Source organism: Poecilia mexicana, unplaced genomic scaffold (assembly GCF_051168715.1).
Source record: "Poecilia mexicana isolate PSO_F unplaced genomic scaffold, ASM5116871v1 scaffold_4, whole genome shotgun sequence".
NCBI lineage: Eukaryota > Metazoa > Chordata > Actinopteri > Cyprinodontiformes > Poeciliidae > Poecilia > Poecilia mexicana.
Window position 1 is genome coordinate 15,847,903 of NW_028263373.1, and position 23,746 is coordinate 15,871,648.

Consider the following 23,746-nt stretch of genomic DNA (forward strand, 5'->3'; position numbering starts at 1 on the left):
ATTAATTAAATACAATAAAATAAAGTAACACAGGACATCAGCAGGATGTCCACATTGAAATACGATCCCTGCTGTGAAGGAGCTTTTCACAGGCACAGTTAGTAAAGCTGGTCAGAGTTAAGATGGATGGTGCTAAATACATTGCAGCCCTGTGGATTTAGATGCTGCAAAAGACTTCAGACACATAAACACTGTCAGAGTTTCAATAAATAAACTTAAACAAACCAAATCGCATGTTTTAAAATGACCTTGTGAACATCTGGGTTTAAATCCATTTGAGAGTATGTGGTAAAACCGTAGAACCAGTGTTCACAGATTCTCTCCATCCAATCTGATTGAGCCTGAGCTATTATGCAAAGAACAACAAAAACCTCCATCTCTGGATGTCCAAAGTTTGTACAGACACATCAAAAAAAAAAAAAAATTAAAGCTGCAATTGCACTGACAGGCGGCTTTACTAAAGTATTGAGTAAGTTTTCTTTGTGAAAAGAAAATTGAAAATCAAATATAATTTTCCTTCCACTTTGCTATTCTGTATAACTTTGTGATGGCCTATCACATAAAACTGCTTTAAGTGGAAGTCACGTCATTGTGTTTGTCATTTGACAAAACATAAAAGTCCAGGGGTAAGAAGGCTTTTTAAGGCACTGTGACAATTAACATACAACTAATACGTTTTCTCTATCTTTCAAATGACAAACTTTTCACCTGCTATTGATATTATTTTTCTCTCCTCCACCATCAACACATTACAGCAAGCACCCAAAGATGAAAAGAAAACTTTGTAAGACATCCAGAAAGCCAAAAGATCTACGGATCACTACAAATTTAAAAGATTAACAGCAACTTTTGCTGATACAAAGTCGGCAATTGTTGAAAATATGCGAGTGAAATTGTCATCTTTTTTTTCCTACCAATTAAATAGAAAAAATATCTTTTGACCATTTTAGAAGATTGATTTTATGTTTTAATTCCATTACATGAAGAGAAGAATATCCTCTTTGAAATTTCCTACCTAAACAAATTCCCATCAGCCTCGAATCCTAATCAGTCTGTTGGGTGAATGGTTCATTCATTTCATCTTTAAGACTGATCAAGTGCTGTAAACTTCAAAGCTTCAGCAGTGCTCTCAAATCATGTCCTGACAAGCAGCGGTCCTTGGCTCCTCTAAGCTGCTGCTCACTACTCTGAGCTTATGAATAATTGATGCTTGAAAAGCCAAAAAGTTGCCTAAAAGAACATAGAAAAGCATTTTTAAAAGGAGCGTTGCTCAGTTTGTAATGCAATTAGGAAATTTAAGTTAACAGTAACTGGAGGTCAAATTAAGGTCTAAAGGAGGAAAACATTCAAAGAGGGCTCGTAGGAGGACAGATCTACACCCCCTTCAAATACAAAGATTTAGCTGGAGAACAGAAACTGGTTCTCTGAGTTGCTCTGTAGCTACACTAGAAAGATAAAACTTTCTTGCATGCTCGACAAGAAAAGTAGGCTCAGATGTTTTAAAATGTGTCTAAAATAAGCTGAATGCACTAAGTACGCAGTAGTTTGTGTTGTAAAATGTGCATGAAATCACATGTAGCATCTATCCAGAAGTCTGTTGTGATGCTTTTCAATAATTTGTCAAGATGGGGCATGTTGAACATACTTTAGCAAGCTTATTCATATGTTTACAATATTTTCTGCAGCAACTTTGTGGTTGTTGGTTTCAGTTTCTTCCATGTTAGCTTTGTTTTGCAACGTATGGCAAACATGGATTAATTGCCCTGAATCAATTTCAGACTGCAACTAAGATACATGTCTGTATGAACATTCAGACTTCAAAGCATTCTTCAAATCTCTTTAATGTTTTTACCCAGCAATCCGCAGGCGGTTGTGGTCCTGAACCTCTCCCAGTACTGGAGGTCAACTGTGCTCTACTGAAGCATCTTAAATTTGCATCCAACTTCTCAAGTAATGATCACTGTAAGGGTTGAGCTTTAAGGCCCTCTTGCGTCTCTAGTTTTACTTTGATCCAAATCGGTTGATGAGTTTGTTAACTTCTAACAGTTTTCAGGTGGTTTGGTTTCTTTTCACACATAGAAATCTCCAAGGAACTAGAACCATCACTGAAATGTAATACAGGAAGCAGATGCTTTGCTCTGAGCCAATAGGAAACACAGGTCAACCATCATAGCATTAGTGAGTGTGATTTTAGGCAAAATGATCTGAGCAGTATATCGAAATATTTAGAAAAAAATCACTCAAAAGTTGCACTGGTGCTAAATGATAAAACACTTCAGCATTGATTGTTTGTTTGTTTACCGTTTACAGTAAACCTGCCTATGGAAAGGCATTTGGCTGAAGCTTGCAGCATAAACCTGGTAGCCTGCTGGATCGAGGTCTGATCACATTCGCACCATAAACAATCCCCCCCGCCGCCCTCCGTCTCCTATTCTCACCCCACCCACTCATGTGCAGTTCACATCCTAGGGGGGGAAACGAACCAGAGTTTGCTTTAAGTGAGGTAAACACCTCAGGTGTGAAAACACCCCAAGACTTTGTGGCGTGTGGGTGTTGATTAACATTAGAGATGTTTTTAATTACTGACATATTTCCTGCCTTACATCTGGTCCTTTGAGGCTTTAAATGCCCATCAAAAAGCCTGCTGATATCTGACGCTCACTTATAATTAGATAAACACTTTTTTTTTTTTTTCTGTGTTAGTCTCGGTTAATCTGAGCTGAACCTAATGGGTTTTAAAGGGAACTGTGAGTGTGCACTCAAAGATTATTTTAATCTGTTTTGATATAGCTCCGCCACCTCAATCAGGCTCTCAATCTGTGTAAAATGAGGGCACTCTGAGAAGGTTTGGTAAAGCTCAGATTTTTTGTCATTTTGGACTACTGAGTTATGAAATGGCTCTTGGGTCAGTTTAACAGTGAATGTTTTGGGAAAACATTTGGCCTAAGGAGGTTTAGTCTCTCATTCCAGATGGAAAAACAAGCCAAAGCAATTAGAGCTTTGAAAGTTGACATTTTCCAAATATGAAATTTTGCTGGAGTGGAAAGTTTTTTCTGCTTTTTGGTAAAATATTTACAGTGAAGTGGTAAACATTTTATCTGCTGTCATAGTCATTCTCTCAGACAGCATGGTTTTAAAGGATTTGAGATCCTCCTGCTTTTAAAAAAATGCCCGTGCTGTTGCTGACAATTGGTGCTGTTGCAATAAATTAAAATCTAATTCCTGGAAAAAACAAACAAACAAACAAACAAAAAAAAAAACGTTTTAGCAAGTATAACTTAAAATATGATTTTATTGTTTTCACTGCATTGAATTACAAAATGTCAGTTTATATTGGTGGGAAAAAAACTGAGTTTTGCAACAACGTTTCAACTACAGATGAGCCTAAAATTTAGTGAGTTTGGGTCTTTGAATCTGCTCCTAATGTCTAGTTATTGCAGGCTTTTTTTTATTTCTTTATTTTGTTTGCTGGTGGGTCAGGACAACAGAAGGAGCAGTGTGTATTGAACATGTGCTACCAAGTTTTTTTAGAATGAACAATTCATGCCCAGCGCGTGAGAACAGGTCACTCTTAAAAAAAAAAAAAACAGTAGATAAAGAACTGAATTATCCAAGAGAATCTCCCACCTGAGTTATGGATCTCTGCAGCTCTTCCAGAGTTAAAAGAGGCCTATTGGCTTCTTCTTGAATTAAAGCTCCTCTGCCAATTCATGTTAACAGCTGTAGTTTTGAGAGGTTTGCAGATAATGAGTTCAACAGTGCTAAAGGCAACTTGTTCTACTTACGGCTATCAAAGTAAAAGACATTTTATACAAATTAATGCAACACTTTTCAGAGTTTTGTTTGCAAAATAAACTGAACATATATATTCACAACTGAGCACTATTTTTGATTTATACATTCAAATTTCTGGTGACAAAAAAAATAAAAATAAACAAAACTTCAAGTGTTTTGAAAATTTCGGCAAGGGACTTAAGGCGTCACGTTTAGTTAACAAGCTCTCAGTCTAGTAGTTGGCTTTCAGTCTACTGCTTTTGTCTCTTCAACTTCTTCATGTACAAACTCTGAAAAGTTTTACTCTGAAAAGTACATCAAATCTAGAAACTGGAGTGCGCATATCTTTGTAACACTTCTGTGTGAAGTACATCAAAAGACCCAAAGCAATAACCACCTGGGATGCTGGAAAAGCAATGTTAACATTAATAACTTTAAAACATTTTTTTTTTTTTAGCTCCGTTTGAAATTTATAAAAATCCTTTCACTTCCTCTATTCCGAGCTGACCGGTGTTGATGCAATGTTTCACTCCAACAGCTCCTTTCTGCTTTTCCTCCAGTCGCTCCAAGAGCCAGTCAAAGTGCCAGAGGGGAGTGTGATGTGATGACAAATGGTTAAATCCAACAGCTGAATTATTGACTGGAACCAAAATGTGAAGACAAAATTCCTGTGGGACAGGAGTTGAGTGGAAGCTGCTCTCCACTCTAATTGCTCCCCGCCCACTAACTCGTTTCTTTCTTGGCAGCCCCGTGTTGAGAGTTACGGAGCGCTGATGAACTCCACAACACACTTTAAGTGTTCCAATAATTAAAGCCCAAAGAGATTGTCAAGGTAATGCACCACACAACAATTGACTACATAAATTCAGGAGCCTTAAACAACACATTCGGCCATGTCGCTTAATTGCTGTGTCTGTGCAATTATCTTATCAAGAAACTTTTTTTTTTTTTTCTTCCAGTAACGGTCTGCCCCTCTCACCTGTGGAGACAGCTGGGGCCAGTGCAGACTTTGTGACTCTGGAGGGAATATGCAAATGTGCAGAGATGGAGTTTATCATCCAGAACTGTTCTGCTCAATGATGGCATTATAAGTGACAGCAGCTGGAGTCAGGAAGGAAGAATTTGCAAAGTATTTTTCAAATGAAAGTGAGAATAATGAGACCTGTGTCTCTGGTGGATCTCTGCTCCAAAACCACAATTGGAACAAGTCTGACAAGCTGGATGGCCTTTCGGCTGATGGTATTGCCTCAGGTCTGTTATTTTATAGGCATCCTAGGAGAATCAGTCTCAGTTGTTTATTATTTATTTAAATATCTATTCTAATGCTCTTAAAATACGGATGCTGCTTATAAAACATGAGTCACTAGTTCAGCATATTTGTACATTTTTTCTTGTGTCTGATTTAACATGCTTGGTGTTTTTCTTTTTGTTTTTCATATTACGTAACAAATATTTTGTTGCGAATGATCAAAGAGGTAAAAAGAAAGAAGCCTTTATGTTTCATCAAGCTTTTACTATCAAAGCTGCTGTTTTTTTGTTTTTTTTCTTCCATCTGATTTGTGCCAATTCATCATTGGAGAGGACAGATTCTAGTTTAATTTATCTTCATTCATGTTCATAGTTCACCACTGACACAGCTCCATTATAAACACGCTTTTGTTTAGGTTCCGTTTTTGTTATTTTACAGTTCTAAAATATGTCTCTCTTTTTATAATTCAACTGTTAGTACATTGACTAGAGCGTGTACCAACTCTCATTGAGATCTGTTCTATTCTCCTCTCTTCTATCTGCTCATGTAACCTGCACACTGTTGTGGTTGAATTCTGTACTCACCTGCTTTCATTTTCATATTATAAGGCCACTATCGTCAGAATGAAAAATGAGTCACTGATTTTGACTGAACGGTGGTTAATTAAGTCTGTGTTTGCAATTGTAATTGCTTTTGAAGATCTTCAAAGTCAAAGTCTGAAAATCCTGATGCTGAAAATCTTTAATCATGTAGACAACATATGTGCTGCTATTTTTGGTGTCTTACCCTATATGTATGGTCTCAGAAAGATGTTAGAAGCAACAGATTGCAGTAAGCTCCAGCCTCATTGCTTTGATCAACTCTGCTTAATTCTTATTTCTTGGACTGCAGCTGTGCATCCTTTCTGAAAAAAGTAACAAATGTTCCTCTCAAAAGAATGGTAATGTACATATTTTCTGTGAACTGGTTGAATTGCGTCACTCTAGGCTTAAAATGGAAAAAAAACAACAAAAACAAACCCTCAGCATTGTTCAGCTTAGATTCTCGAAAAAAGTGATCTCCACTAATGAAAAACTTTAATGTACAATGTGTCTTCACATTTAAATTGGGATATCCAAAACTTGCATCACAGGGTCTAAAAATATTTAGGATAAAACCGATGTAAAATACTACAACCTTTCCAATCTATGACATGTCAGTAAGGTGTATGTGTTGCTTACTGTGCTGCGAAAGTTAATTTTTAGCAATAACTAAATCTAAATTTGGTTAAGACAGGTTAATGTGAATTAAATCTTGCTTATAATTTGCCACCTAAATATGTTTAAACTAAGTTCAAAGTTCCCACTATACTGTATAAACTCTAGAGAACATGGGCTACATGCACATATCATTTCTTCATATGGAGTTACAAGTGAGAAGAGGGTGCAGTCATCTCCAACCTGTCTATTCATTTTTTTTTCACAGCAGTCAAGTAGCTTATGGAGTAGTGCATTAGGCAAAGCACACTGTGCAATTTCAAAAAAAATGAACACGAAATACTGAAAGTTCAGTGTTATAATAACTCATGTGACACTGCAGAACAGAAGGCTTCAGCCTCCAGGATTTCTATTCCACCACAGAACTGTGTCATAAAGGTCAGATGGAGACATGAGGGCATCAATAAAAGGACAGGAAGTTCTTGGAAAGTAAATGAGAATTTGGAATAATTATGTGTTGCAGAATTTTCCTAGAACATTTCTAACATTGCCTATTGTTTGTTATGAATCATTTTTGGTCAAAAGATGACTTCAAGGTGTCTGAAAGTGTCTTCTTTTTCTATATGTGGCCTGATAAAATGAGAAAACCAGACACAAAGTTATAAATGGGTTGTTGTTTTTTTTTTTATATATATATATTCCCCGAATACTCTAATAGAAATAAAGTATTGTTAAATTGATTTGGAGTTAGACAGAACAGTAAATTTTGGGTAAAGATCTTTCAGTGACGGCTACTTTAATAGACGGAATCAAATAAATTTTTTTATATAATGTGCATAAACAACTGAAGCAGGCACGCTCCTACCAGAAAAGAAAGAAATAAAATCACACAGACTTCCCACAATAAAATCAAGCCAGTGTAACATTTCAAAATACTCACATAGTAAGCTTTGCTTACAACACAAAATCTCGGAAGGCAACGGGCCGTTCACCCTAACTGGCACTGTATAGTAAAGTCAGATAACATACATTCAGTGAAATAACAGATCATTGTTTATCTAGAGCCAGACATCGTTAAACAGAAACTCACAATATGCCAAGACATACCAAGCCCCACAATTTCTCCCGGAGCCCGAACAAACTCCACAGTTTGTCACAGAAACATTCCGTTTAGGACAGCAGAAAACCGTTAGGCACGTTAGCACCCCGTAGCAAGCAGGACAAAGCTACTTCTACCGGTCTAACGGTTTTCACCCCATTCTCTAACTAGTTGGCACACACAGCCCCCTCTGGTGGCCACTGTGGAAACAAAGCCTCACCACTTGGCTACATATAACTTTCTACCATCTCCAATGCTCCTCCCTTCAGTAAATAATCACTCAAAACTACATATCTTCGTCTGATATGCTAACAATTAACTTAGCATATGAATTAATGGAAGGAATGAATTGGATAATAAGAAGTTAAAAAATATCGAAAGAGAAGAGCTGTCTAGTCAGATTTCTAGAATAATCAGTGACAGTCTTCAAAAAACAATGTTAGCATCTGTCCCAAGTCAGAAACTGGAAACAAACACACAACTTTCAGATTGCAAGATGAGTATTATGTCCACTGAAGTACAGCTATCCTCATTAGCAATGCAACGTGCTACTTATTTGTCTTTTTTGCGTGAAAACAGTTGGGTTAAAACAATAACAAATATCCCAAACAATTAAAAACAATATTATGGGATGAAAAACCTAGGCTGTGGAAAATAATAAAAAAATACAAATGCACAAAGAACAGGTTACAGAACTCCTCCAGGGGGAGCACATAGTTGTAAATTCAGATATTAAAACACATAAACTGTGCTCGCTGCACTGGCAGCATTTGCACCTTGTTAATTTATTCGGATGTTTCTTCATTCAAGCCTAACTGGCACTGTCGCTACAACGTAATCCCTACCTACACCCAGCAACAGGACAAAAGAGTTAGAGGGAAACCAATTTGATTAAGAAGATTCAGAAAACGAGGCTGAAATTTTCATTTGGATGAAGTTATGCTGTTAGAGCATCAAAGCGTTCTGCTGAGCTGGTTGAGTTCCAGAGTGTTTGTCACCTGTGTTTTTCATGGGCTCAATACAAAACCTGAACTTTGTCATGATACAGTTCTCATGCCAACTACAACCAAAAATTTGATTTAATGTTTTGTTGTCATTTTTAAAGGGGCAGTATAATGTAAAACTGACTTTTTTGAGCTTTACATTATGTTATTTCCTCATGATAGAAGAAACGTCTGGGGAGGAGAACTGGGCTCAATACGAGCCAGGACCGACTATGGGTTTGAGAGGACAGATTCAGGATGCTCTGTCCTCTCTTTACTTTTCATTGAATATGTTAATGAAAAGTAAGAAGTTAATAGCAGGAGAGTTTGTTAGCATTAGTATCTCAGCCAATGCTCTCCTCCAGGAACAAACTCCTGGTGTCTGGCCAAGCACATCGCCAGACCAGGTGTAGCTTCTACGGAAAGAAACACAATCTGAGAGAAAAAGTAAACAGTTGAAATAATAGCAAATAATGCAATTGGAGAGTAGCAGAAGAGGAAAGTGAGGAAAATGGGTCAGTTTGGCCTCCAGCAGACTAAGCCTATAGCAGCATAACTACAGACATAACTCAGGATAACTTTGTAACTGGATGAAGACAAGAGAGCCTTTCAATTCATATGTTTTTTTTTTCTTTCTTTTCTTCTCAGCACTGACACATTGAACAACTCTTCTGCAAGCATGCAAAAGAACCCACACTTAGATTCTGTCCAAGATGTGGTGAAATTTATAAAAGCACCGAGTCAAAGCGTCTTACATAACCAAAACCAAAAGTGCCTGGCAGGCGATGTCATCAAAAGTGTGTCCACAGCCACCTTCCTGAGATGAAAAACAAATGAAACACTTTGAGGCTGAGCTGATTTCCCTCCTGCTCCGCATCTCCATCTGTCACTCCTGGTGACTTATTCTGAGCAAGAGTGCTTTCCTGCGTGACCTCCATCATGGGGTGCAAGATGAACGAGGTGGGTCTGGTCTCTGTCCTCCGTCTTCTCTTTGCCAAGGCAGCAGGAGCACTGAAGCATCGAGAACACCTGCAAACCCAGAGTAATGAGGCAGCGGGCCACACAGCCTCCCCTCCTCCCTGCACTAATCAATCCTGCTGGCCATTAAGGGAACCAAGAGCAGAAGCTGTTAGAGAGAGCGGAGCTTCGTATGTATGCACAAAATCCATGGCCCCTTTTTTCTATAAGTGAACTTCTGTGAGACGGTCAGATGTTTAGTGTCCATTGCAGATTCCGTGGCTTCTTTTTCCCAGCTATTAGAGTCAGAGTTTGCATTAGAGCTGCAGCACATTACCAGATAAATAGGCGTCATTAAATTTAATTTGTTTTGTCACTCTTAGGCCAAATTGACAGAGGCTAGAGCCAAAAAAAAAAAAAAACAGAGGCCAGGATGCCTAGATTCAGCAAATAATTGAGTTTTCAAAATATAAAAATGAATGAAACTGCATCAAGCAGCTCTCCATTCACAGCTGTATGACATATTCACCTATAATATATAAAGTGAGATACAGTCTTTTTATTTCACTGTCTAAAATTAAATCAGAATAAACATTTCCTTGTTTAGGTCACTCAGGATAGCCATATTTATTTCTGTTCTCTAAGTAGCAGAATCATGATTAACACTCTTCAAATTCAGAAATGCACATATTCTAAAATACATGCACATTTAAACAGTTCGAGCAAGCCCAGCTGATGTCATGTGTCACTAACACTTTTACTTTCACTGACGGCGTCACTTTAATCTGCTCAAACAGTATTATGCAGTATAAATGCCATATGATACGTAGTTCTCTTCCTGATATCATGGCTGATTTCTTTCACATTATTTTTCCACAAAAGGGAACGGTACCTTTGGGGTTTTGCCTTAAGATACCTCCACCGGTGGTACAACCATCTCAACCGTTCTGGATTACTAATTCAGAAGCTCAGAAACCCCCGACTGTTCAAAATTTGTTTAAAAGAATAATATTTGCTCGTGAAACTCCTGACATCGAAAAAAAAAAAAAAGAAAACCAAATTCTGTCTGTTAATGTTCTGGCATTTATCAAACAGAAATGTCAAACAGCGAGAGAAAAAAAAAAAGTTAAATGTTCGTTTATACTTAGTCATAACGCCTGAGTGTTTCTATAACTTTGGTTTGAAAAAGTATAGGAATATATCTCTACGAAATGTTGTTTACAAAAAAAGCTCAGTATAATTTTATCTGGCCAAAGACACAGTATATCTAATTGTTTCTGTTCCCAAAGTTAGGAGGGAAAATCCTGTTTTCTGAACTTATAATGTTACTCTGCTCTGGTTCTTTAGCAGTGAATCTGTTTTCCTTCCTTACCTCGCTGCTCACTGAGTGTGAGGATAAACCTTGTTTCTCATCCAGCCACGTCATTTGCAGCTGTTTTAAACATTGCAATCACTGCTTTGAATGTGGAAATGGTCTGACTCAGATCAGTAGCTGTTGCTATTTTTGACGCACATCTGCCAGACTGAAATGCTACATTCTCTTTTATTTCAGAATTTATTGAAAGACTAAAGGAAATAAGCGTCTGTGTAGCGATATATTTAGGAGGGGAAAAAATCATGACTTAATAAGAGTTGTCAAAACAAGGAATGTTGAAAAGACACAAATTTACTATTTTAACCAAGAATTTTAAATATTTTCTTTGCACTGGTTTTAAAATGGCGAGTCTTCTCTGTAATCAGCTGGTCAAACAATAAATAATAGGCGAGAAAAATCTGTGCAGTACAAAACCAAAAGTATAATGATCTGTTTCTCCCACATACTTACTGGCTGGCTTCCAATTCTTGCCTTTCCTTAAATACCGAGTTAATTTTCAGAACATTTTATTGAATTTTGCCCTTCTTATAATGGCAGCAACAATGCTTTCTACACACAGCTGCTAAAAATTAAAGCGCATCCTGAAACAGACTAAACTTTTCTCAAGTCTTTATCGTCAAGCCGCACAACAGTTACCTTGTTTCGATGTGATAGGGGCTTTAAATGTGTCACTTGAGACAGAATGAGAAAATAATGCTGATTTAAGGCACTGTTCAGGCATTGCTTTCTTTTGTTCTTTTGTCAACTTTTATGTCTACATTACAAAGGCCTTGTGAAATTCCCTGTTTGGGAAAGTCAACAAGAAACAGCATAAATGAGAAGCTTGTCTGAAACAAAAAAAAAAGAACAAAGAACTAAGGATAAAACAAAATAAATCACATATGTACCGTAATGAACTGCACAGCATATTGTTTCTCCATGGCACTAAAACAAACAGTATTTAACCCTATTGTTTCATAGTAATGAATAAAAATGTGTTCATGAATTCAAGTAGAAACATCTGCCATGTGGGGACATCAAAGCTAAAAATGTGACTTGGTTGTATTTACACACACAAGAAAACAATTTTAACTATGTGGGCTTTCTGGAGAATTAAAGAATTTAGGGGAAAAGTCATTAATTGGCAAGTTGTTTTCTAAGCAAAGAAATTGTAAAAAAACAACAAAAAAACATGGCATCTAGGAACATGGTTCATGCACGGTGACGTTCCAGTTCTAACATACATCCATGAGTTGTTGTTTTTTTTTACTTATATTTGTATCAACTGGAGAACTGACCTCAAGCAAAAACGATCAGATAGTATACATAATACATACATTCAAGCTCTCATTGATGCTCCTTTGGTCTGTATTTATGCTACTGTTCACTTACCAGGTTCAGCGGCCCGACAAAGAGCACAGTCCCTGTTAAAGTGTCAGGCTTTTGAGATGGATTAAGTGTTTATTGAGATCACTTAAATTCTGAAATATCTGCTTCTTAACACAGATCAACCAATCACAAGGCAGGGAATTGATATTTTTAGACATCTAGACATGGTCAAGATAACTTCCTTAAGTTCAAACTTCCCACTGTGAAGCTGAGAGGAACCCCCCCTCCAGTTACATGAACAGCAGGAACATGTGGTGTAAAAGACACACATGTAAGAGTGAGTCTAGAATCAGTCTTATGCCTGCAAATATAAACTGAGTTTTTTGGTATGATTTCAAAATGTTTAACGTCAAAATCACTAAATTTGCAGACCCGCTGTTCAAATACATGAGAGAAGTGAGATGAGCTGTGTCTCACCACTGGCACTGCCACACACTGGATGATGCTAACTGTTGCCATGTACCTTGTATCTCTTACTTTGCCAATATGCATGTCTGATTGTGCATTACACATGTTGATGTTCCACAGTCTGTCTAAAATATTTAAGATTTGTGTGTAATATCTAGACTTGGTGTTCTGCCTCTAAATACTGTAGCGTGACACAGAACTGTGTCACTGATAGAGGGCAGTGCTGAGCCCCACAGGCACAAAGAGCTTTCCTTTTTCCATACGTTGAAAAGACTGAAAACAGTCAGACGAGGCCTGAACCGGGATGACTCCCCGCTCTGGTGATCGTCTCCATTGAAGCTGCCGTGCCTGCATGCTAAAGAGGTCATTTAGTTATTTAAATCAGGTGTGCTGCATTAGGTTTCACCTCAAAGCTTTGCAGGACACCAACCCAGGAGGACTGGAGTTTGAGATCTCTTTGGGGATTGCTACCACATTTCATTTCAAAAAATATGCTTACTAGCAGGTTTTCTGTAACTGTTGCTAAACTAATCTTTAGCTTCTTCCTGAATGCATGCAGCATTTGGCTAGCGTGGATAATATTTTTATTGTTTCAAAATACATTTATTCAGGATTTGAAACGTCAACTGTGACCGGATATTTATAAATGTTAGAAAAAGTGTCACACTTGCCGAAAGTCTGTTTTATCCAAAAGACCCTCAGGCACCGGTTCTCAATACATCAATAGTGTACACAGAAATATATTTGAATATATTTGATTTCAATTCAAATGTCCATCTTTTCCACCTCTTCATTTCTGTCTCCTTCTTCTTTGCATTTGCCACATCTCGCCCTGCCAGCCTGAGCAGCGGCAGCCAGAAATGTGCTGGAAAAGACACGCTGTCACAAGGTGTACCTCCTTCCTCCAAAGAAGAGGGAAAAAAAAAAAATCATGCCAACATGTCATTACCCAACCTACACTGTTTCTGAGTGATCACATGTACGTAGCATTTCTCAGTTCACTTCCCTGCACAACGAGTAAGCATGGCTAATGGAAATTTAATCAGCAACAAGAGAGGACAGCAGGCATAATGCAACACATGATAAATAGAAGAGAGATGCAAATGGTGTTTGTTTTAGACAGACTGTGCTGACAAGCCTGATAATGCATCCTTTTGCAGTTTCACCCTGAATCTGCCTTTTGCTCCAAAGTGCCATGCATCACATTTCACATCCATAAAACAAATTGTGTTATTCATAGAAATATTTTCTGATCTCTTATGAGCTGCAGGACCTGGGGTACAAATTAATAAAGTGCAATGTAAATTCTTGCAATCATTAGAGGATAGAAGTGTTTTAGAATAAGAAACACTTGGCACTTCTTTAATATTCTAGCGTTGCAGAATCTTCACTTGGAATTGTTCCTTCACATATAGGAGACAAAAAATCAAGACCCACATGCCCTCGTTCTAAAAGAACATACATTTTGATTACATTAAGAGTTCGCAGAGAGATTTTTTTCTGCAAATTTGCCCATATTTCAATGACACACTTAACAACATGAATCATGCCTTTGCTGCCCACACATGACGTCAATTCTGTATTATCTCAGCATGATCTCAGTCTGGGTTTAGGCAACTGCACAAAAGTATTTCAGAAGTGAAAGCATGTGGTGAATGTATGTTTGAAGCTGACTATGGTTCTCTTCTGGAGCTCTGACATTCAAGGTTTAATTGCATACATTTGCAGGTGATTTTCAGATGTCAAAAAGGATTAAAGCCTCCTTTTTCTTTCTGCAAATGTTTGTCAGAAACGCAACACCTGTCGCTAAAGCAACTGTAGGACTGAGATTTTCCTGAAAATAACTTGGCAGTTGCAACAGAAGTGAACAAAACAATCTTATTTGTTAGCGGATCAAATTTTTTGTAAGCTGCAGGCTAACTTTAGTGAGTTATTGAAAATAACTAAACAAGGTAAGGTTTGCAGAAATTGCAGTTTTCCTTTCTCATAAATCCTATTTGAGTCAACAATGCTCTCTTCCAAAAAAAATGGTTTCCAAAATATCTGAATGTCAGACTGTACAATGTTTTCAACACAAAGGTATTTTTCCCACTACTCCACTGTTGCTCCATTTCTCTTAAAGTTGGTATGAATGTGAATGGGCCAAACTTCAGTTAGTAGAATATACTGTATGTGAAGCCGAGTGTCTCTGAGGCTTTTGTTGTTGTTGTTGTTGTTGTTGTTGCAGACCTTAGCTACTTATTTACTGCACATCCCAGCTCAAATCCCAGTGCTGTGCAGCGTGACATCCAGATATTCAAATTTCTCAATTAGGGACAAAATAAGGGATTGGCTCTTACCCGATATTGGATTTTCTTTGAATGTTTGTGTTGAGAAGGAGACCACGACTGAACTAAATATTGATTATGGCCGAGAATGTTTCCATGCTGCAAATGGAGAGAACTTTCTTTCACATCTTCAATTTGTAGGTAGTTATCTTTATTCATGTTTGCTCACAGCATGTTGTGGTTTTTGAGAGATTTTGTTGCACTGTTGTTATGATGCTGGAAACCTGTAAAATGGTGTGAAAATCTCAGCAGGAATCCCCACATCCAAACCAAATGTAGAGGAATGTTGTCTATGGATGTTGGAAAAAGAACTGCGCCACAGTTTCAGTGTCACTGTCTTAACAAAAGTATTTTAAAAACAAATATATCTGTGGACAGAAAAATTGGGGCTTTGTCTATAGTAATGCCATCACTCCTACAGTCTGTCATGGAGAAGAAGGATCTGAACCGTAAAGCATAAGCCTCAATTTATTTGTCCGCCTATGTTCCTTTCCTCACCAATGCTGCTGAGATGCGAGTCATGACTGAGAGAAAATGAGCTTCATCTGTAGGGTGGGTAGGTTCGACCGAAGGCTCGAAGCAGAGCTCCTCCGCATCGAACGGCGTGAGTTGAGCTTCTGATCTGGATGCCTAATTGAGTTCGAAAAACGTATAAAGGCTTCCAGTGTTTTTCAAAGAGTTTTTAAAAAGTTGTTTTTGACTGGACTGAATAACCGAGACACCAGTAAAATATAGCAAAATCTCTTGTCTGAGAAATCCCAAATGACACATTTTGACCTATTTTAAAATGTCAGTAGACTTGCTCAGGATCACTTTTTACCACCTAAATTTGCATAGTTTGTCAGGAATGACTCTGATAATGTCTAGAGTAGACTATCTAAGGTGTCTACTTTTTTGCCACACATATTTGGCCTGATATTTATTGGAAATCATAGCTTTGTTTTTGACATCAAGACTATACATGGAGTCGCAATAGTTGTGGATATATGCTACCTTTATTTTTGAGTAAGTCATTTCAGAGGCAAAAAGGCATGCGTCATATTGACAAAGTGCCACTCCAAGCTTCCCACCTATAGTATTGATGAAGCTCTACCAACATAAGAGAGATCTGTGGTGCTCCTTAAGTTTCCACATCGTAATTGTCCTGTTTTTCTCAACTGGAAATATTGTGGGTAAGAGAAAAGTGTAAGAGCTTTTTTTTTTTTTATAGACAGCTGAAGAGAGTGGGCAGCAATGGGTGGGGAAGAGGGAGCAAAGAATCACTCTGTGCTTCACAAAAACAGAAGAAACTCCAATAACTCTAGCTTTGTGATCTGTGATTTCAAAAGGGGGACTTTACACTGTATGGAAGAAATGATGGAAAATGGTGCTCATTTGCTGCAGGTTCCCTAATAATACTCTGCTCTGCCCATTTCTTAGAACTGATGTGAGGAATTTTTTTCCATCTCTATGTGGGCTTGTGTGTTGTGCTAAATAACACAGGTGTGAAGGAAGCAATGTCCTCAGTATGAGGCATGCTTTGCAGTGTGAATCATAAAACGTTGAGCTGTGGCACATCTCAGCACACAGCAGTCTGTGTCATTTGAGACTGAGCCACCCCAGTGTTTGTTTATATGAACAATGGGAACCAACTGCAATCTACTGGTGTTTATTTAAATAGTTTAAGAGAGGGAGTGGAGTCAAAGTGATATCTGACTGCATTACTCTAAACCAGCTAATATTTATTTAGAAGACCTTTAAAGTGATATAAAAGAAATAAAACCTCTGACTAGTCTGGCAGTTGTACAGTCAGAGAGTCAGGAGGAGAGGAAAGGGAAGGAAAAGACCAACAACTGGTGCAAACCTAAAAACAAGAGCAGGTTAAAAGTTGGCCAGAAAGATGTATATACTGTAACTCACCCACATTGCACTCCAGAATGATAGTACATATGTATTGCCAAGGGTTTGTGTTTATGAACGTTTCAAATAAATGTAGGAGGAGGTCATGGAGAGCTATGGGGCTGGATGAACTTTCAGGTCAGAGTGCAAGATGAGGAAGAGTGCAAATATGTGTGGCAAAAAGTAGATACCTTAGATAGTCTAGACATTATCAGAGTAATTCCTGACAAACTATGCAAACTTCTTACAGCAGCTGAAACCGAGGGAGCGCATCCCCACTGTGACACTGAAACATCTCCCTGTTTAAAGATATTAACTGTTAGTAGCAGTTAGAGTGCTCTGCATATGTTGTTTTTGACATCATTGATATTAGAGATAGAGACCTGTTCTCCTGTACAGCTTTATAGAACTAATTTGGGAAAAATAAAAATAAAAAATTAAGACAAAAAAAAAAAGAGTAAGTGGAATTTTAAAAAAGGAAATGCTATGGAACTATTATCTCTCAAGGTGGTAAATATTGAATACTTTAAAAAGGGACCTCTAATTTAACTCTGAAATAATTTAGATGTGAATTACGATTTCATTATTTCAGTAAAACAAATGACTAGTTCAAGGTTTGATTTAAATTAAAAAATATATTTGTTGAACAAAAACATAATATACGGTCTGAGCTTTCAGAAAAGCTCAAGAAACATAAGTTTTACATAATTAATTACATATTTAATAAAATACCAAAGCAATAATTTTGATCTTACTGGCCTAAACTTGAAAGAACACTTTACAGTCACAAATGATATACAAATTATATAACTGTAAGTCTTTACAAGAATCATAACTTCAAGTGGCGTAGCTTTGACAACTCAATATTTTGATGGTGTGAAAACACCATTAATCTCAAGTTGGGGAACACAAACAGCTACAGCACAGCTGGACCCTGGAAACACATAACAGCAAAGGTTTTCCATGCTCCTTGGTAGGTTTAGGTTTTTGAAAAGAGTTTAATTTGGTCAATATGGTTCTCCTGACTGGAAGTAACAAAAACATTTCGGAGTTGCCCGGTCAGAGTCATGACTAATCTGAGGGGAAAGCTAAAAATTAGGGCGATGGCAGGGAAATGTTCCAACTTCACACACTTGGAGCACACTGACAAAGACAAATGGCCAAAATACAGCAGATATGAACAAAAAGCTGTGTGGGATTTGAAAGATCAATGATAAGACTTCTATAAACACACTTGGATTAGCGTTTTTCCTTTCCATAGAGAGAAAAGTTTCCAATTAGAAACAAACTTCAGGGTTAAATGAAAATAATTTGAATTCAAATATCCCCATGGATATAAATTTTTTATTTTATTTAAATACATTAAATACCAACTTGCATTTGATAAATACCAGGTTAGGCGCATCTGTTAATTAAAAACACTACTTTTTAATTCAATTTTGAGAGCAGAAATGACCCTGCGGAGTGAAATCTCCTAACACATTTAAGACTGGAAGCTGCAATTGCAAAATAAACAAATGAAATATGACAACATAAACAACATTATATTAATGTAAGTTATCAACATATATAAATAAACATTCCTTTGTGTTGTGCAACATACTTCTGTTCGGGGAGCGGATTGAGACTGTTAATTTAAGCGCCAAAGGTGATGAGAGGAGGTGTAAGTTTCTCAGGGCGATGTGTGTTAACAATGGGTGTTGTCAACACAAGTAGGGCAAGTGTGAGTGGGTGAGGTTTGGAAATAAAAGTGTGGGAGCTTGGGGATGGGCTAAGGGCAGTGGTGTTACAGTGAGACAGCCACAGAGCAAAAAAAGTCCTATTATCTTGTGGGTTTTGTCATCATGGTTTGGTTCAACCTGGCACACTACATGAGTGGGCAACGAGCAGACGTCTGTATGGTAGCCTTGACAACTGAAGACCCTTAGGAGTACAGCTTTGACAGTATGATTTTCACAACTTGTTGAAAGCACTGCTATTGTTCTTATAACTCAATATGGTGTTGAAATTTAATGTGACGTAAACATGGTTTACCAAGACAGCTTTCTTTGTCAGACAACAAAGTCTTGGGTGTCACATTAAGATAATCCAGCTTGATGCAAATGTTAGTACTTTAGCAGCTTGGAGACCTACCAGAGCCAACCAGTTAAATCCTGTCCAACAAGAAGACACTGCAGTGGTTGACAAGGGAGGGAATGTGAAGAGGGTTGAATATTGGCATTTGTGGTAACCGGATGTGCGCCGTTTTGTATACTGTTGTGTAGGGATGTGCGGTAAAGGCTGATGTATAGTTGGGATGGATAGGATCAGAAATCGATACTTTCGGACTTATCTTTATCTGCTACTATTCTTATACTGTGGGCTGCTGTCGAATACCTGGCACATCATTTAAATGATAATCTGGCTGATGATATGGACATTTACAGTGTAATTTAAGTATGAATGGACCAAAATGCTTGTACTGAAGTTCAGAATGGTTTCTGCCTTAGTGAAAGTGACTATTTTTGCAGCGTACTGTACCCCTTTATATGCTGCCCACTTCTAGAGGTGGTAAAAGTAAAGCAGTTTGCGGAAACTCAAAGTGACGTATATTGATAGAATGTGAATGCTAAGCAAGCTGCTTGGTATGCTGAGATGGACTAGAGAAAGTCACTTATTTGTTGTTGGTGGTGTCTCCACATTTTGAGCTGTATACATAACCTCATTTACAGATTTATGAGGAGATTATGATTCTGCAAATAACATCATCCTGTTAGTGGTGGACACTGCATGAAGCTCAGACAGAATGTATAACCTTTAGGATTTCAGCCTTCTTGTAAATTTGTGACATATTTCTGTAATTTATGTATTTTTTTTCTTACATTTTAATATTTTAATGTCAATTTTTTTGATCCCCAGAAGTTAAATTGCATGTTCATTTGTTGCTGAGCAGGTAAAAAGACAAAAAAAAAAAAATCACCATAAATCATTTTGCATGTTTAACAGAAAATCTGAGGGATGTAAAATTTCTGTTTGCACATAGCGCTGTTTGGCATAAACCAGGAGATGACTGTGAAATCAATGCAAATAAGAATACCTGTAATAAACATTGGTTATTATAATCAATCAATATTTCTGAATCCATGTGGAGTAAGTGATGTAAAAAAGCCCTTCTGGTGAAAAACTGAATTGTGTATATATGAATAACCCTTTTTAAAATTAAGATATTAATAGATTTGTATCCAGAAAAAAATAAATAAATAAATAAAAGCCTTCCAGAAGATCAACATCTCTGTGGTGGTCAAAAACAAACAAAAAAATAAAAAATAAATAAAAAATTGCGATTAATTAATTAATTGTTATTGATTCATTTTTAATTACTAATTGATCTTCCATGATCAATTAAAACTTTAAACATCCCTAAAACGTAATCATGTTGAAGTACATAGACTTCCAAACCAGAGTAAGCTGAATGACTTCAAGTGCCTCCTTGCTGTACTTTACAGTTGCGTAAATGTCAGTCTGTGTAAATGAACCTTTTGAAATAGAGTTTACTTTATGAAATGTCATTTGATGTCTGTAACCCGTTAAAAAAAGTGACTATATGCTTATGTTTTAAAGGTCATTTATTTTTTTTTTTTTTTCCTGTTTCCTGTTTTCTTTTGTTTGTTTGTCAATTACAAACTTTTATTAGAGAGTGCTTGTAGCAATGAGACCAAGAATGATCTACAAACTCCTACAGGCTTTTATGCAAGAATAATACTTTACCTCGGTTTCAATCAGAGCCCAAGCTGAAGAAACTTGGAAATAGGCCACACAAATATCCTGGCAGCAGAGACACTACTTGTGTACCTTAACCGTCTCTCATCTCCTTCCAGCAGATGTGTTTCACTAAAGAACATAATCCACCAACATTAAAAGAGTTAATGAAACCCTTCTTGTTCTTAAACCTGTCTGAACTGATATCATTGGAGACTCTCTTCCTTTGAACATCCGGTTTGGGAACTTTTTTTACATGCTTGAATCTTGTGATCCTCAGTGATGTATGATAATTACTCTCTAGCAAAATTATATCCAGAAGGTGGTTTAAAAAAAAACATTACAACGCTGTATTTTATGTTTGATTAATCCCTATGTTTTTGTATTTGTGACTTCCTTATTTCACTCAGTATATTATCTCACAGGATTGTTTCGTGTATTTCTTTTGTTGAAAAATTGTGGATGAATTTTTCCTTTAAAACTTGTTTTACATTTGTATGACAAGAGAAACGGAGGATCTTAATGCTTTACTGATGTTAAAATCACTACTGGTAACCGAGCTGTGTGACACCCAGAGTAGTAAACATTTGATTGTCAAATACTTCTTCAACAAACTCCATGAGCTGTTGGCTGCGGAAAAAAGTTTTGCAGCTGTTATTGGGTAGCTTTGAAGGGGAAGTGAGTTAGAATGTGTTGCAGAATAATTCAGCTCAGAAGAGAAAAGAAGAGAAGAGAAAATGTGTCAGAATATGAATCTCAGAGAAGCAGAGGGAGAACACAAAGACCGGAGAAAGAAACAGTCAGCAAAGAACAGACTGAAAGTAAAATGAGGAGAAAACATTGGATGAGCAAATTTTCAGGCTGTTAAGACACTGGCAGTGGCTGTGTCTCTCCTTCCTTTATGAAGATTTAACCTAAATGTCCATCAGTTTTATATTCATTAGATATCACATATACCTTAATAAATTAGATGGTTTATTTCTTAAAAGCTCCCAATTTGCATTATTTTCTCCGTGCTGTTTTCAACCTTTATTGTCCGTTTCATAAACATCCATTTTTCTTTTTATCGTAATCTGATAAAAAAAAAAAAAAAACCTTTTCAGTTGTATTTGTAAATGAATATCCATGTAGATTTAAAGGTCATGTGTCTTGGTGTGAAATCAGACTTTCAAAGTGAGACTGAGATCCCATTCTTAGCATAATTTGCATATTAAAGGGATAATTTTGAGCTCTGCAAATTTGTCCTTGTGTTCAAGTAATCAGGCAATAAATGATCAAACAGTAATTTGATAACACAAGCATAGAATTTAGCATATTGTTTCCCATTTAAGTAGGTAAAGATATTGACATGCATTTATTTAAACAGAGAGAATAACATTCATTTAGAGGCAACAAGCTTCCAAGCATGTTTGAAAGATTATAACATTTATTTATAGGTATTTATTGCATGGCAAGATTTAGCTGTTATGAAGACATTTCTCCCAAGTCTGACTTCATTGGTTTGTAAATACTTGGTTTATGTAAAGCTGCTTTTACAGTTTTTTAGGTCTCATGCGTAACTTCATAAATATGTAGCAGTTTGTCTGCATGATGCTGGTAAATGACATCAAAGACTGCTCACTAAGAAGATCTGTGTTGCTCTTACATGCACACACAGGTTCATGATTAGTATAGTCCTGGCAGCTCTGAAAGCAGAACATGCCCTCTCTTCTTTTACCAGCAATAGAACCGGAGCCGTGTTTTATCTGGCCCGGCTGGCTCAGCGAGGCCGAACGCCGTTGTCTGAGAGGTACTTATTCGCCAGGATAATTCTCTTGTCTTTCTGCAAACTGTTTAAATTTAGACTTACACGGGGAACTGAAAGTTTCATTTTTAAACCAGTCATTCATATCTGCCCAGTTTAGAGAAAAACTGCCTTAAGCTTCACTTCAAGTGTTCACTCAATAAGCTTAACAATGAAACCAGAGTGGCCCTTGAAGGAGAGATTCTTCGAAACAAAAAAAACAATGAACAAATATTTGTTATTCAGATAAACAGTGATGTGCAAAGTAAAGAAACTTCAATTATCTAGAGCAAGCCGTGTGTTATCTTATCCTTTTTAACAGATTCAGGACAAAAGTCATGGTGAAAACATATGTTCAAGAATTATTCAAACAGGAAGTTACCCAATTAGAAGAAGTGAGCATTTTTCTAAACTGAGTGAATCTTCACAGCACAATTACGCATGAATGGATGTCATTGCTCTCCCCTTAACCTGTAAACCTCTATACTTGTCCAGTAGTTATCAAGTCCTCCAGCCAAGGTGTTTCTATGCCACAGAGTAACATAGGCTGTCATTAGCACTATTGTAGCTGTCAGCAGAGCTGCAGTACTGCTGATTGGAATGAGGTTCTGATCAGCTGCTTTTCCACACCTGGTCATGTTTTTCTCCCAAGGAATATAAAACAGTCAGTGCTTCTTTTTAAAAATAAAAAAAATAATAATACTAATAATAAACACATGAAGTTAAAGTTGAAACAGAAATTGCTTTAAGTTTAAATGAACAAAACTGGATTTTTAGGATTTAGCATTTGTGTTTTGTATCTCAGTGGTTCATGGAGACATGTTGGTTTAGGTAAGCAGATCTCCACCATAACCTTTCAAGCACACACATTTAATTTTTTTGTGTGTTTGCACCTCCCATCTGTATTTTAAATAAGGTTTAAGACCAGAGATTTTAACATTTTCTTAAATTGAAATTTAATACAGTTTGTCATGCACATGTGAAGTAAATGCTGTGAGACTATTAGAAAAGACAAAGAAGCCAACTATTTGCACATGCTCTGGCTTCAAGTGCCAGATAAAACAAAAATAAAGCCATTTTGTGGACTTTTCCAAATCTGCCTCATTTACCTCTGACTCTGTTTCTGTAATACTTCAAATATGAGCCGAAAATATTAATGACTGAGAGGAGAGGTTTACACTGTGTCAAAAAACAGAAACTAAAACCTTACAGGGAAAATTTTGAGCACAGTAGTATGTTAGCCATGCTCAAGATCTCCTGTTAAATGCTGATATCATTCATGTTGATTTTATTGGCAGCTGCTGGTGGAAAGTTCACATTACAGGCTTTTTTGAAGGGACTCTAGAGACATTGATTTTCTTTTAAACTTGAGGGGGAAAAAAATATTGATTTCAAAGTAGTGGCCAGGGTTCTGCAGCTGGGGTTTAGTGGTGGTTCTCATGTCGTCCCCTGATGAGATGCCGCCCTGGGCATCTCATTCTGGGGTTCAAATGAGAGCAGGGAATGAGATTGACATGAGTTCAAGCAGAAATGAGATGAAACAATGTAGTAGAGGAATGTAGACAAAACAAATTTACTCAACCTTTTGGATTTCTTTCTGAGCGAGAGGTG

The 23,746-nt window shown here is 37.0% G+C and overlaps 1 long non-coding RNA gene across 1 annotated transcript; it reads left to right on the forward strand.

The window, feature by feature from the left end:
* Positions 1 to 2,269: 2,269 nt before the first annotated feature.
* LOC106931048 (uncharacterized) lies at positions 2,270 to 5,862 on the forward strand. Its single transcript, XR_001420979.2, has 2 exons — positions 2,270 to 4,606; positions 4,734 to 5,862. It is a non-coding gene; the product is annotated as an uncharacterized LOC106931048 (long non-coding RNA).
* Positions 5,863 to 23,746: the final 17,884 nt, after the last annotated feature.